General features: G+C 39.8%; 1 long non-coding RNA gene across 1 annotated transcript; it reads right to left on the bottom strand.

The window, feature by feature from the left end:
• Positions 1 to 2,864: 2,864 nt before the first annotated feature.
• On the bottom strand, positions 2,865 to 5,592 carry LOC112843835 (uncharacterized). Its single transcript, XR_003216369.1, has 2 exons — positions 3,797 to 5,592; positions 2,865 to 3,721 (listed from the first exon to the last, which is right to left on the bottom strand). It is a non-coding gene; the product is annotated as an uncharacterized LOC112843835 (long non-coding RNA).
• Between the last annotated feature and the right edge of the window lie 8,241 nt (positions 5,593 to 13,833).

Genomic DNA, 13,833 nt, shown 5'->3' with positions numbered 1-13,833 from the left:
CTTTCGTGCTTGGCTCTCCTACCTTTGCTAACATGATACTCATAGCGCAGAAGCCGATGCTGCATTCACTTACACTCGGATATCTGAGCTTCACTGTGAAAACATAATCGTACATTTGATATTTCATTGGATTTTATTGTTTTGGCTTCGGGGTGGCACCTGGGGTGGCCAGTCTGGTTAGGGGGGTGGCCTGTGCCCCCCAGGCCACCCCGCTGGACACGCCACAGCTTGTGTAGTTAGTGTGTGGTGTAGTCGTTTTGTTTTGTGTGTCAGTTCTACTAGTGAACGTCACAGTTGCTGCAACTGTGTGCTGGAAAAGCTTAAAAAGGGACCTTGAAAGTGCTTAAAAAGTGCTTGAATTTGACCCTGAAAAAAGCGTACGAACCCTGTACCAGGTGTAACAATTGAGTTTAACATCCAGGCATCCATGAAAACGGAATTTATGACATTTAACGGAGTTAGAAGTTAGCAGGAAGTTAGCTCGCTAGCTTCCATCTAAATACAATACAGCATGTCCTGACTGCGAGGTTTTGGAAACAAATTAAAACGTACAGCTCTGTTATCACTTCCAACATAAATGAAGACAGAAAACTAAACAGCCGTGACGTTTGTAGGGTTACTGAAGTTTGGCTAGCTGGTATATAATGATGTGCTACGTGACCGCTAGCGACACAGCTATGTTAGCATAATATAAACAAGCTAACTTTTTTTTCTCCAAAAGTTGAATCTGTTCATCTGGACGTAGCGTTTTGTGGGAGAAACGTTTCGTCACTCATCCAAGTGACTTCTTCAGTCTCAGCTGACTGCAGGTTTCCCCAAACCTTATAAACAGTACATTTGCATAATGACTGAAACCAGCCCACTGAAGGAACAAAGGGCTGTGAGGTCAGTTCCTTAATCATAATTATGCAAATTCTCATGACCATTGATCAACAATAACTGACCAAAACCCACTGATCAAAGAACACTGATCAATGGCCATGAGTACCATTCACAGAGAGTTGGGGAATGGCTGCAATCACAGCGTTGTAAGATGGCGAAAGATATACCCTTAGGCCGCCTCCTCGATTCAGAGATGGTCTTTCCCTCTTCACGTAAATGGCCTCCTTGACTCCGCACTCAAACCAGCGTTCCTCCCTGTCCAGGATGTGTACATCCTCATCATTGAAAGAGTGTCCACTGGCCTGTAGGTGTAAATAGATTGCAGAGTCCTGGCCTGATGAGGTTGCTCTTCTGTGTTGTGCCATCCACTTCGCTAGAGGTTGTTTGGTTTCCCCGATGTATAAATCCTGGCAATCCTCCTGGCACTTAACAGCGTACACTATGTTACTCTGTTTGTGTCGGGGGACCCGATCCTTGGGGTGGACCAGTTTTTGGCGCAGCGTGTTTTGGGGTTTAAAAGCCACAGAGACCCGGTGTTTAGAAAAAATGCGTCTCAACTGTTCTATACTCCTGACACACATGATTCTAATAACAGGCCTCAGTCTCTCCTGCTATACTGCTAAATTTTGTATCGGTGCTCAAACCTTTTGTGTTTGTTTCCAATAAGTTTCCCACCTCGGGAAGCAAAAATTTGTTCTTTTTCTTGTCAGATGAACATATGAGACACTTTGACTCTTCAGTGCAGTGTGGAGCTTAACAAAGATCTGCTTTGTGTCCCAACTGATCAGCAGGAGGAGAAGAGTCTGACGGAGCAGCAGAGGAACATTTTCAGCTACTTGGACTCAGCTCAGCCACTACAGAGAAAACAATGAGTTCAACACAGAAGGTGACAGACAGAGCAGGGCGATATGACCAAAAATATATATCACGACATACATTTGAAAATTTGCGATAACAATATAACTGATGATATAATTGACGCGAGATAAAATACTTTACAACTCCACAACTTTATTAAAAGACCCATCAATGTATTTTCACTTAAACAGCTTTTTTTTATGTGTATTGAAGTTATATAAAAATTTAACAGTGCAAATGCAAATTCCTTGCTGACAGTTTAACCAAAAGGCATTTCCAGTGGAAATTGGCCGACATTTGCACTGTTAATATTTTTGGTCATATCGCCCTGCTCTACTTTCACGTGTTACTGTTTAGGCTTAAATTGGTTTGATGTTTGGTGCCTTTTTCTTAATGTAAAAAAACCCCTCAGGTTACAATCAGACATTTTTCTTCACTGAACCTGTTGGGTCTAAACTCAGACCCCGCTGTCTCCAGGGCCCTGTTTCAGAAAGCCGGTTTAGTGCAAACTCTGAGTAAGTATGCCCTGAGTTAACGAAAACTCTGGGTTTTCGGTTTCACAAAGCGAGTTCAGATTAATTCTGAGTGAGTTACTATGATGACACACTCCGTGAAGCTAACCTGCCCCCTAGCAGGTTTACTCCGATGCGTTCATCGGAGTATGAATGTGTGTGAATGTAGTTTACTTTGCACTTGAGTTTAGAAGTGCTTCTATGAGTGGGTGTGAATGGATGAATGAGGCATGTTGTATAGAGCGCTTTGAGTACTCCGGGAGAGTAGAAAAGCGCTATATAAGAATCAGTCCATTTACTTCAACTAGCCCTGACTTTCTCCGCCTCTTTGTCGGAAACCTGACTGTAGGAAGTGTCAGACATGGCGTGCCCCTTCCTTGAAGAGCCAGTAGACGTTGAAGCCCAAATTCTCCGCAGAGCTCTCCGCCGGGAGAGAGTGATTAGAGCGCGTTTGGACATTTTATCATTTCCTGATGATTTTCTGGGTGAACGTTACAGTTTTTCAGCACAATCTATAATTTATTTGAATAACATCCTCAGGCCTTATATTGCTCATGTGACACATCGCGGACATTCTCTCAGTTCTGTACATATTATTTGTATTGCACTTCGTTTTTTTGCAAACGGGAGCTTTCTGTATAATATTGGTGACGCTGAGCACGTTTCCAAGGCTACCGTCTGTCGGGCAGTCAGGAATGTTACAGTTGCACTGAAACGTCTCCTGTACTCATTTGTGGTGTTCCCCGGTCATAGACCCACAAGATTTATCAAAGAGGGATTCCACAAAATTGCAGGTATCAGGATGAACAAAACTTAATTCATGATGTGGTGATACTTGAACTACTACTTAAATTTTACATTTATTTTCAGGGTTCCCAGGCGTGGTTGGCTGTATAGATGGCGCTCACATTCCAATCATTGCTTGATTGGAATGTGATTGGAACTGGCTTTATTGGTCGCCTGTATTTCCTGTACACAAAGTATTAATAAGTATATTATTATGTTGTTCAAACACTGAAATAATTCGTCCATCTCTGACCACTTCACCCACCCTTAACTGATGTTCCAGCAGTAAAATCTCAATCTTGGTCTTTTGGATCTGCTGCTTGAAGTGTTCCATTTCCAAGTCGCATTTTTTATTTTCTTGATCAAATAGGTCTTGTACAGCTGCTTTACAGGGAGCTATTGAAACACAGAAAATAGCATTGACATTCATAGTACATGCCTACTTAGGTTGGTTGTAAATCAGTGCTGAACATCTTACTGAGGAAAGGTTTGTTGGAGAAGTGGCTGGACCCTCTTCCTCTGCATTTCCATCATCACTCTGTTAGAGACATAGAAAGTCCATGGTTTTATTATAGTACCACATTTTATTCAATTGTTATATTTTCCATTGTAAGATGTAAACCTCATAAGGTGTCTGTTGCTTCCTCCTCTGTAACAGCTGTCAATGTTTCTTCATTATTTTCCTGTAGTAAAGAAATTAACAACATTGCTGTTCTACTGTAAACTCATATGATCTGTGGAGTATTAAGAGTACTCACAACTGCATGTTGGTCTGGCTCAACAGGAGGCTGCACCAGATGCAGTACACCATCACCATCTGATAGAATATGAGGTTTATACAGGTCACTTATAACTTACAAGGGACCAAATGGCAATTAACAAACATACCAATCACCTTACACTTCATTGTCATTATGCTCTCAAAGACAACCAAGACTGAGGGAAGGCAAAATCATTAGGGAAATAACTTCACTACAAAATAATTCATTATGGTAAAGAGTTTATCAAATGAATGAGTAGCACTGCAAAGGTGACTGTGAAGAAAGGATGTATGCACATCATGTATTATTTTGAATTTGCCTCTTATGTAGGCACTTGTGTCTTGCGGGGTTATTGACTCAGAGGATGTCCCCGCAGAGATGCCTTCAGGTGGAGGACCCCCACCTGTTTTTCGGGCCTCCGCTTTTTTTCTGTTGGCTATAACGGGTCACATTTGAGCATACAGAGTAAGCAAATATGTACTTGTAATGTGCTCAGATAATTTCAATAAGTGCTTACAGAAAGAAAATTAATGTAGCCTTTAACTGCAATTGATTTACATAGGACAAACAGACCAAGCACTATGGCTCATAATACAATTACACCTTACCTGTTTGGACTATATTTTTATATTTCATTTTTACTTGCTGCCAGGAACGTTTGGGACCTGTTGGGTTGCACCTGCGCTCACGTCACATCAAAAAATAAAACGTATAAAATAAGAAATAAAATGAAATATAATAAAATAACGTGTTAAATGGGTGGAAATCCCTAGATCAATGTTTAAATTAACACTCACGCATTGACTCTGTCGGCTATGTTTTGCCATGCATGCTCCCTTTCTTTTGCAGCTGAGGCTGTGTTACTTTTTTCCCGCAAAATTTGCATGTTATCGGCATATGCTGCCATCAGAATTTCGGCCTCAAGCGCTGTAAAATACATTGACCGCGCCTTCTTTCCCTCCGTCTCCATGGTGACTCGCTTAATCTGTGCTCCACTAATCAGGGCTTTATGTATCCTCGTGCGCGCGCTTAACTTGGGGTTAAAGCAACTCCGCGTTGATTGAACTAATTGTTATCAGCCTTTCTGAAACCGAATATTCCGAGTTGGACAGTTCGGGGTTACTCAAACCTGAGTATCATTTTTAACTCTGAGTTTTCTAAACCCGCTTTCTGAAACAGACCCCAGGACTTATTCCCATGAAAGAAAAACAAGGCAACAGCGATCGATTTACTTGCAAGGGAGGCCTCGTCGGTATCTCAGAAACGCACTTCGAATCTCGTGTGTTTGACTGGATAAGTAAAAACAACATGATTTTAAATGTATCTAAATCCAAATCTATGTTAATTGGAAGCAGATTAGTCAGCAGCCCACAACTGAGTCTTTCCATAGCCAGTGTTAGAACACGTCACCCAGATTAAACTACTCGGCGTTACCATAAATCACCACCTTTCATGGTCTCAGCACATCGACTGTTTTTAAGAAAACGGGACAAGGCATAGCTATGGCTATGAAATGCTCTTTCTGTATCACTTCTTCAATTATGAAAGATGTCATTAATGCACTAGTAATGCCTCATCTGGAGTACTGTTCAATCATTTGGTCAGCAGCTAATAAGACAGATCTTAACAGACTTCAGTTAGTCCAGAATAAGGCGTCCAGATTAGATCTTCATACTATACTAATTAAAAATGGACCGATCCTCGCCTCACAAAACGCGCTACTTGGCGTAACCCAGCTTTGCTTATCAGAGAAGTATGTGTCACTCGATAGGTCTCGCAGACAACAGCCGCTCTGTCGGCGAACTGGTGGAGCATTTGGAGCCTCACTACATGCTTCCAAACCGCAGCGTTTTTAATCTTAATCTCTTCCATACTGAGGCGAAAAGGAAGCGATTTGTCCCGTACTTCAGCTAGAATGGAGGAAAAAAAGACTGGAGTTAGTCTGTGTCCTTAAGCTGCAGCTGCCTCTTCTTCTCTCATGTTTTCTAAGTAGCTGACAGCTGGTAACTGTGCAGGGGCGGCTCTAGCAAAGCTTTGCCAGGGGGCAGGTAGGGCATTAACAAGAAAAGGGAGGCACAAAAAATACTTTTCTTTGTTATTTCATTTAAAGGACTAACTTTTAATAAATAATTATCTGAATCTTACAACCAAAGTGGTCATCTGATTAAATGTATAGAAATCCATTACTGTATATGGTAACTATTAAGTCTAATTTACACCCTGGTAAGCTATAGTCCTTTTTCCTTTGGGAAAGTACCATCTGTGCAGTCTGCAATTCTGTTGAAGAAAGATGGTGAATGTATTTAATTATTGTAGAAACATAATCGATTACTTCTGTGCATTTGATGTACACGTGCATTAAATTAAAGTTGATTATGTCGATTAAGCATCATGAGGTGGAGGGCGGGGGTGGTTCTGGGAGATTTTTGCTGGGAGTTGGCAACTCTATTAGTTAGGTTGTTTAATATTTCTGATAAGTACTCTTTAAAATACCAGAATAGGAAGGATGGTGCAGGTTTAAGTTTATTAGATTGATGTGTGTTGCTGAACTATAAAATATTTGAATAGAATAGAATTCAACTTTATTGTCATTGCACATGTCACAGGTACAGGGCAACGACATGCAGTGTGCTTCCATCCAGAAGTGCTTTAGCCATGATATAGATATATTACAATATATATTAGCAATAATATAGATATGTAAGTATATTACAGAAATGGGTCTATTATGGTATGTTATAATGTACACGTTATAAAGTATGTTATGAATATGCTATAACTATAAGTATGTACAGCCTGTAGTGAGTACAAGCTATGAACAGGATATAAATATGAAAAACTATACAGAATATGAAATAAAAAAACTATACAGAAATATGAGATATACAGCTATACAGAAATGGGAAATATGCAAGTTTTAAACAGTTGTAGAATTAAAAATTATCGTATTATACAGAATGATTATTTATACAGAATTATACAGTGGTGCAGTTAAGATAAGTGAGATATGTGGATAATTTCTACAGAGGCTATATAAAGTGCTAGTGGTTGTGAGTGGTGGTTCAGTCCATGTTATTATTGTGTGTTTGAGGGTACAGTTGTCCATTGTGTGTGTGTGTGTAGGTGGTTGTGGGTGTGTGTATGTTCAGTCCATGAGTTTAACGTGGGTCAGATGTCAGGAGGCAGAGTTCAGGAGTCTGACAGCTGTGGGGAAGAAGCTGTTCCGGTACCTGGTGGTCTTAGTCCGGAGGATCCTGTAGCGCCTCCCAGAGGGCAGGAGGGTGAAGAGTCCATGTGATGGGTGACTGGGGTCTTTGATGATTTTCCCAGCCCTTTTCAGACACCGCTTCCTGTAGATGTCCTTTATGGCAGGAAGTGGTGCTCCGGCGTTGCGCTGGGCAGTTTTCACAACCCTCTGCAACGCCTTCCGGTCCGAGGCGGAGCAGTTCCCGTACCAGACTGTTATACAATTGGTCAGGATGCTCTCGATGGTGCAGCGATAGAAGTTCACCAGGATGTCTGAGGACAGGTGGTTCTTCCTCAGAGTCCTCAAGAAGAAGAGGCGCTGGTGAGCCTTCTTGACCAGCTTGGAGCAGTTGGTCATCCAGATGAGATCCTCGGAGATGTGGACTCCAAGGAACTGAAGCTGCTCACACGCTCCACAGCCGTCCCCTTAATGTAGATGAGTGGATGTGGGTCAGCCTTCCTCCTGTAGTCCACGATGAGCTCCTTGGTCTTCTTGGTGTTAAGCAGCAGGTTGTTTGTGTCACACCACTCAGGCAGACGATCCACCTCCTCCCTGTAGGCGGTCTCATCGTTGTCACTGATGAGGCCAATCACTGTGGTGTCATCTGCAAACTTAATGATGGTGTCAGAACCATCAGCAGGTCTGCAGTCGTGGGTGAAGAGGGAGTAGAGGAAAGGGCTCATTTGGTATAACGGAATAGCTTTAGTGTCTTGTTTTTAAAACTTGAGTATGAACTTATACAAAATGCAGCAAGATATTTATTTAAAAAACTGTTTTATTGATTACAAAAAACGCTATATCGGATTCATATCGGTATCGGCAGATATCCATATGATATCGGAATCGGTATTGGACATTAAAAAGTGGCATCGTGCCATCTCTAATACTAATATCGATAAAATGCATTATCAACTTTCTTGGCTTCCTGTACAGGCTCAAATATTCTATGGCTTACTTGTAGTTATAAAGAAAGCAATTCTGTTAAACACACCACATTTATTTCTGCTCAGCTGCAGTATCCAGATGAAATACATAATGATATTACACGATTTTCAACAAACTGCAATTTAGTAAATGCTCGAGTTAAAAGTAACTTTTTGTAAAACTGTTATATTTAGAGCAACTTTCAAGTGGAATAAATTGCCTCATTAAATTAGAAAATTAGCAACTATTCAAAACTTCAATGAACATTTAAAAGCCGATTTACAGAACTTTTAGTTGTTGTAATATTGTAAGAGATGATTTGTTTTTGATATTTGTGTAATGTGCCTCAATGTTATTGATATCATCATTATTATTATTATTATTATTATTATTATTATTATTGATTGCTTATATTTTAATTGTGAAACCTCACTGTGGATGTAAGAGCCAAATTATGTGGATATCTTGAATCCACTTTATTGTGTAATATTTTATGTGATTGTATTTGACGGATGATGAGCAACATCTGTTGTGGAAGCTAATGGGGTTCCTTTTGAATAAACAAATAAACAAACATAGGATTTAATATCACTGAATAATTATGTATAAATCTATACAAGAAACATAGAAATATAAAAATTATAGAAATATGTAATAGAAACAACAAGTGTGTGTGTGTGTGTGTGTGTGTGTGTAATCAGGAGGGATGGGCATGATTTTAGTGTTTAAACAGTCATGAATTATTTTTAACACCAGGTTGGATGTAATGTGTTAGAACTACCAGCAGGTGGGGATAAGAGACCTTTAAGGTGTTTGGTGCCACACTCCACCTTCAGGTTTAAAACTAGTGTTAATGGAGGGAGTTTGAAGGTTGAGTTTGTTCCACGACTGCATTTCACTCACTGCCTCTGTTTGTATCTCTGTCACTGCAGGACCAACATGGAGCGAGAAGTCAGCGCTCTCAGGAGGCCGACAAACCTCACAGAAGAAAGAGAGAGAAAAAACACACCTGTGACGAGTGTGGGAAGGATTTTACTGTGAAGACTTCACTAAAACGTCATCAGGTCATCCACACTGGAGAGAGACCGTTCAGCTGTGACTTGTGTGGAAAGTCTTTTTCCTTGAAGGGTTCCCTAAAAAGACACCAACTCATCCACAGTGGAGTTAAAGCGTACAGCTGTGATCAGTGTGGCAGAGCTTTTACTCGCAGTAGCCACTTACAGAGTCATCTAGTTACCCACTCTGGAATTAAGGCATACAGCTGTGACATTTGTGGAAAAACTTTCAGCCGGAGAGGGGACCGAAATATACACCTACGCATTCACACCAGACATGATGTGTACTGCTGTGAACAGTGTGGCAAAGAGTTTACAACAGATGCACAGTTACAACGACACACGTTTACCCACGCTGAGGGACGACCTTATAAATGTGACCTGTGTGAGAAGACTTTTAAATCTCCACTTAACCTGAGACGACACCAACAGATCCACACCAGAAAGAGACTCTACAAGTGCAGTTACTGTGAGGTATGTATTTATATTGTTATCTTGTCATTTTAGCCTGACTGTTTGGAACAACTCTGCTCATTAAACTGTGTTAGCATGTTAGCAATTCTACTGCATGGAAAAGCAGCTCTGAGTGATTATTCAGATTTTCATGTCCGTTATGATTTTAGTATTACTGCAGTATTATGGTGGTAGTATTGTAGTTATTGAAGCGCAGTAAACTGAGTGTGTTAACTGAAACAGTAAAATGTAATTGGACGTCTGCAGAGATGCTCTTTATTTCAGGCGACGTTCAGGATAAAATGTTGAAGGACTGACTTACACTGTCTTTGTGTCTTTGTTTAGAAGCAGAGCGACACAGATGGATCCAGTTCTCAACCCTGTCATCACTGTGGTGGTGGGAAAGACTTTCATTGTGACCTCTGTGGAAAAACTTTCAGTTGGCAAGACACCCTAAGAGAACATCAACATAGACACACTGGAGACAAACTGAAATATTGCAAAGAATGTGGGAGAAGCTTCACCACATCATATAAATTAAAACGCCATGAACTGATTCACAGTGGGGTTAAAAAGCACCTCTGTTATCAGTGTGGGTCATCCTTCACCACTGCAAGGGAGCTTAAAACACACAAACGAGTCCACACAGGAGAGAAACCATACAAGTGCAGACACTGTGACAAAAGCTTCTCACAATCAGCTAATCGTAACAATCATGAACGTACACACATGGAAGGAAACTACAGCTGTGACCAGTGTGACAAGAGCTTCAGGAATCTCAGTTCATACTCCAAACACAAACAATCCCACGTTACTAATAAACTGTTTCACTGTTACCAATGTGCCCAAACATTCACCTCATTGTCTGCTCTGTGCAAACATCAGCGTGATCACTCAGGGCTGAAATCACTCCCATCACTGGATCACAGTGAATCTGAAGAGACAGAAAGATCCTCTGGTTTCAGTGTCAGACTCAAAAAGCTTGAGATCAGGCTCCACAGAGTTCAGATAGAATCATTTAAACTTGTGTTGAACTGAACTGGTTGCTGGGCTGAACTTCTACATAATACAGATTTACATGGGATCTTATTTTCTGTCGTTTTACTGAGTCAGTTTTGTCCTTTTTCTCTGTCCTGGTTTTGCTCGTCTGTAAATAATTGAAACTCAGTCAAATAGTTCATTGTTCTCCAGCAAAACGTTTTGGAAACTCATGTTTAACCTTTAAAACTCTGACATGTTTTAGCACACAAGGCTTCATCGGGGAGTTCACTCATGATTGGACCATGAGAATAAAGGTTTTTAGTTCTTTCAAAGAGAGTCTTGGAGCTGTTTGATGTTTCTGTTTTTTCTGAAACCACCTGAAAGAAAAACTATTTTTCTTGCTTTATGTAGTGTGGAAGTTTTTAATGTTTCTTTCATCTGTGATGTTCTTGAATGTGTTCACATGAAGATGGTACAAATAAACTGTCCTTTTAGCTTTAGCTCCTAATTTATTCATTATTTATGGATGTAGCACAGCAGCAGTTTCTTCATTAACACATGGAGGGCTCGGGATCTGATGGTAAATAATGTTTTGTGCTTGTACACATCATACAGCTCAGCTGTTCCACAGATGTCAGGTTTACACAGTGGGATGGTTTGTAAGAACGCAGCTCTCCTGTGGATAAATCCTTACTCTTAGCCTCAGGACCTCACACAGTCCCAGCAGGTTCGGTCTGAAGATTTATCCCTTTTTCATTTCTATATGATTCTTCTTGCATCTAAACAAAGATGATTATGATGATGATGAGTCATTTATGAAAAAAGAAGCAAAAAACAATATTGTTGTATGAGGATTTTTATGGCAGATTTTGTGCATCAACATTTTTGTACATGAAAATGTTGAAAAGATGCAAAGGAGGAGGAGGGCACAAGAGCTCAGCACGTGATACTGACTGGAAGCAACACAGCTGCTGTTGACAAAGCAGCAGAGTCAGATATGAATGTGTATTGAATTCATCGTGTAAATATACCAGATTTATCCACATTCGCTAGTTTTCACCCTTTTTTTTTACTTTCAGTAAGTTTACTTTTAGTTTATTTTTACTTTCTTAAGACGCAGGAGAATCTGATTCATCATGATTGAGCATTTCATTAAAGTAATGTTTAAAAGACATTTCTCGTTCTTTCAGCTGCAGCCTCGCTGGTGTTTAACTGTCTGACAGTAAAGAAGATAAAAGATACGTGCAAACACAAACACATGAAAAGTATTTGCAGAAAAGCTTAAAGCTCTTGTTTGTCTGTTTTTCTGTTCCAGTCATCGCCAACATGGCGAAGATGTGAAGCTGCCTTTCTGCTACAGTATCTCCTCATATACATTTGCTCATATCGTGGGACTTCTTATAGAGTGTCTTTCTTTGACCATGTCTCACTGTGTTTTATTCTTGACGTTGCATTTGAGTCTTGCATGACTTTATTTTAATAATGTTAAAATGGATGGATGGCTAGACAGACCCCCTGAATTTATCATCTGAAATCTTTTTATTCCTTTATTCCACTGCTTTCAGCCATTTCTGTGCATCTAAATTTATATATAGATATCGAAACACTCATATCTTTACAGTTTGTTAATATCTTCATAATGTCCAATAATGTTACACCCCAGTGCTTTCATTTGAACCCCAAGTGTCATTGTCTTTGAAAAAGCACAGAGTATAATGCATCTATTTTGCAAAAATAAATAATACAATAAATGTTAAAAGACTTTCCAAAGGTACCCTGTTTTTCCCTTCGTTGTATCGTACAAATAGAGATAATATAATTATCTGAGGAACAATTGTCAATAAGCAGAGAAGTTATTAAAATATTAATGCAAGACATGGAAGCAGCTGGTGTTGTTCCTAAATTAGGAACAATATTTTAAAATTACTTCACAATTCTTCTTGCACTTCAGATTGTTACAAACTATCAGAATATAAAGAAAGTCAGAAAATGGACAACCTCAGCTTATAAAACTGCTATTTTTTAACCACAAACCACTGGATCAATTTCAAGGGTTTTGCACTTGATTTTTATTTAACCATAAAACACTGCAGAGATGCAAAGAAATAATCATTATAACAGTGTGCAAATACTATGTGTCCAAGCTATAGACGTCTCTGAAGCGACACTTTAAGAAACTCCTGCATAGCTGCGGGGTGCACAGTCCACATTTCACAGTGACAGCACAAAGACCCACACAGCTGGATTTGGATATTTAACATTCTTTCAGTAAAAATTAAACCCTGCATGAGTCCATGAATATCTGCCATTAATCATATGAAAGCCTCTGCTGTAGCACCCTGTCATCCATTCATCCAAGAGATGTAACCAAGATGCTGCCTCTATTAGATAATCATTTTTGAAAAATAATCTTTAACATCTGAGTAATTTCAAATTTTTAATGTCAGATTTTACACAGTCAGGTGTATCAGAGTTTGATGATAAGGGGAATGTGTGCAGTTTTGGTGCTCCGTAAGTTCTGTGCTGAACAGCGTGGCTGACTCTTTGTATCTACTATTGCCTCCACAGTCTGAGTCCACACAGGTAATGAGCCATTATGACCAATTATGGAGTCCACTGCCAGCTCGCGCTTTTTTGAGGTTATGTCAAAAGATTTCTTGGAAATAAACACGGACTATTTGTTTAGGCAGTCTGTGTCAGTGGGCTCAGTCAGTGGTCACATTGTCTTATTACAATGAACACATGCAGTGTAGTTTATTTAGAGTTAATCCAGCCTTCTACCTGCAAGAAATCTTTAGTGCAGTATGTAATCTGCTTCTGAAAATAGCTCCCAGCAAGAAGAATTTCTTCTTTCAGCTCTAATCTGTGAAAAAAGACGAAAAAAAAACTTGGTTGGTCTGTTCATTGTCACCGCTCTGATGTCAGGTGTACATGATTGGAGGATTTGGGGTTGGGTTCTCTGCTCATTCATCACTGCAGATTTTAGTTAGATTTGTTTGTCCGTGGGAACTGTGGGAACCTTAAATTACATTTTGGATGTAAACAAAAAGAAGAGCGTGAAGGGGTGTGAAGAAAAACAGATTTTAAACTTTGTTTTTTTACCTGGACTCTGGTGCCATCCTGTGGCTGCTATGAAACAAAAGTGAAGTAATGAAAATAAAAAGTGTTCTCAGTTTTCCTTGTTTGCCAAACTTCTCTCTAAAAACCAAGTCTGGTCCCTGTGTTTTTATTACAGTCTCTACAGTGTGAGATAATAAAAGGAGGATGTTGAAGGCAGCACCGCTCCACCTGCACTATACACACTATACAATTTTTTCATAACAGATGAGTTTTGTTTTGTGTTTGTTTTTTTGTTGTTGTTTGTTGTTTTGTTT

Source organism: Oreochromis niloticus, linkage group LG23, assembly GCF_001858045.2.
Source record: "Oreochromis niloticus isolate F11D_XX linkage group LG23, O_niloticus_UMD_NMBU, whole genome shotgun sequence".
Lineage (NCBI taxonomy): Eukaryota > Metazoa > Chordata > Actinopteri > Cichliformes > Cichlidae > Oreochromis > Oreochromis niloticus.
This window is presented reverse-complemented; position numbering and strand designations above follow the sequence as displayed.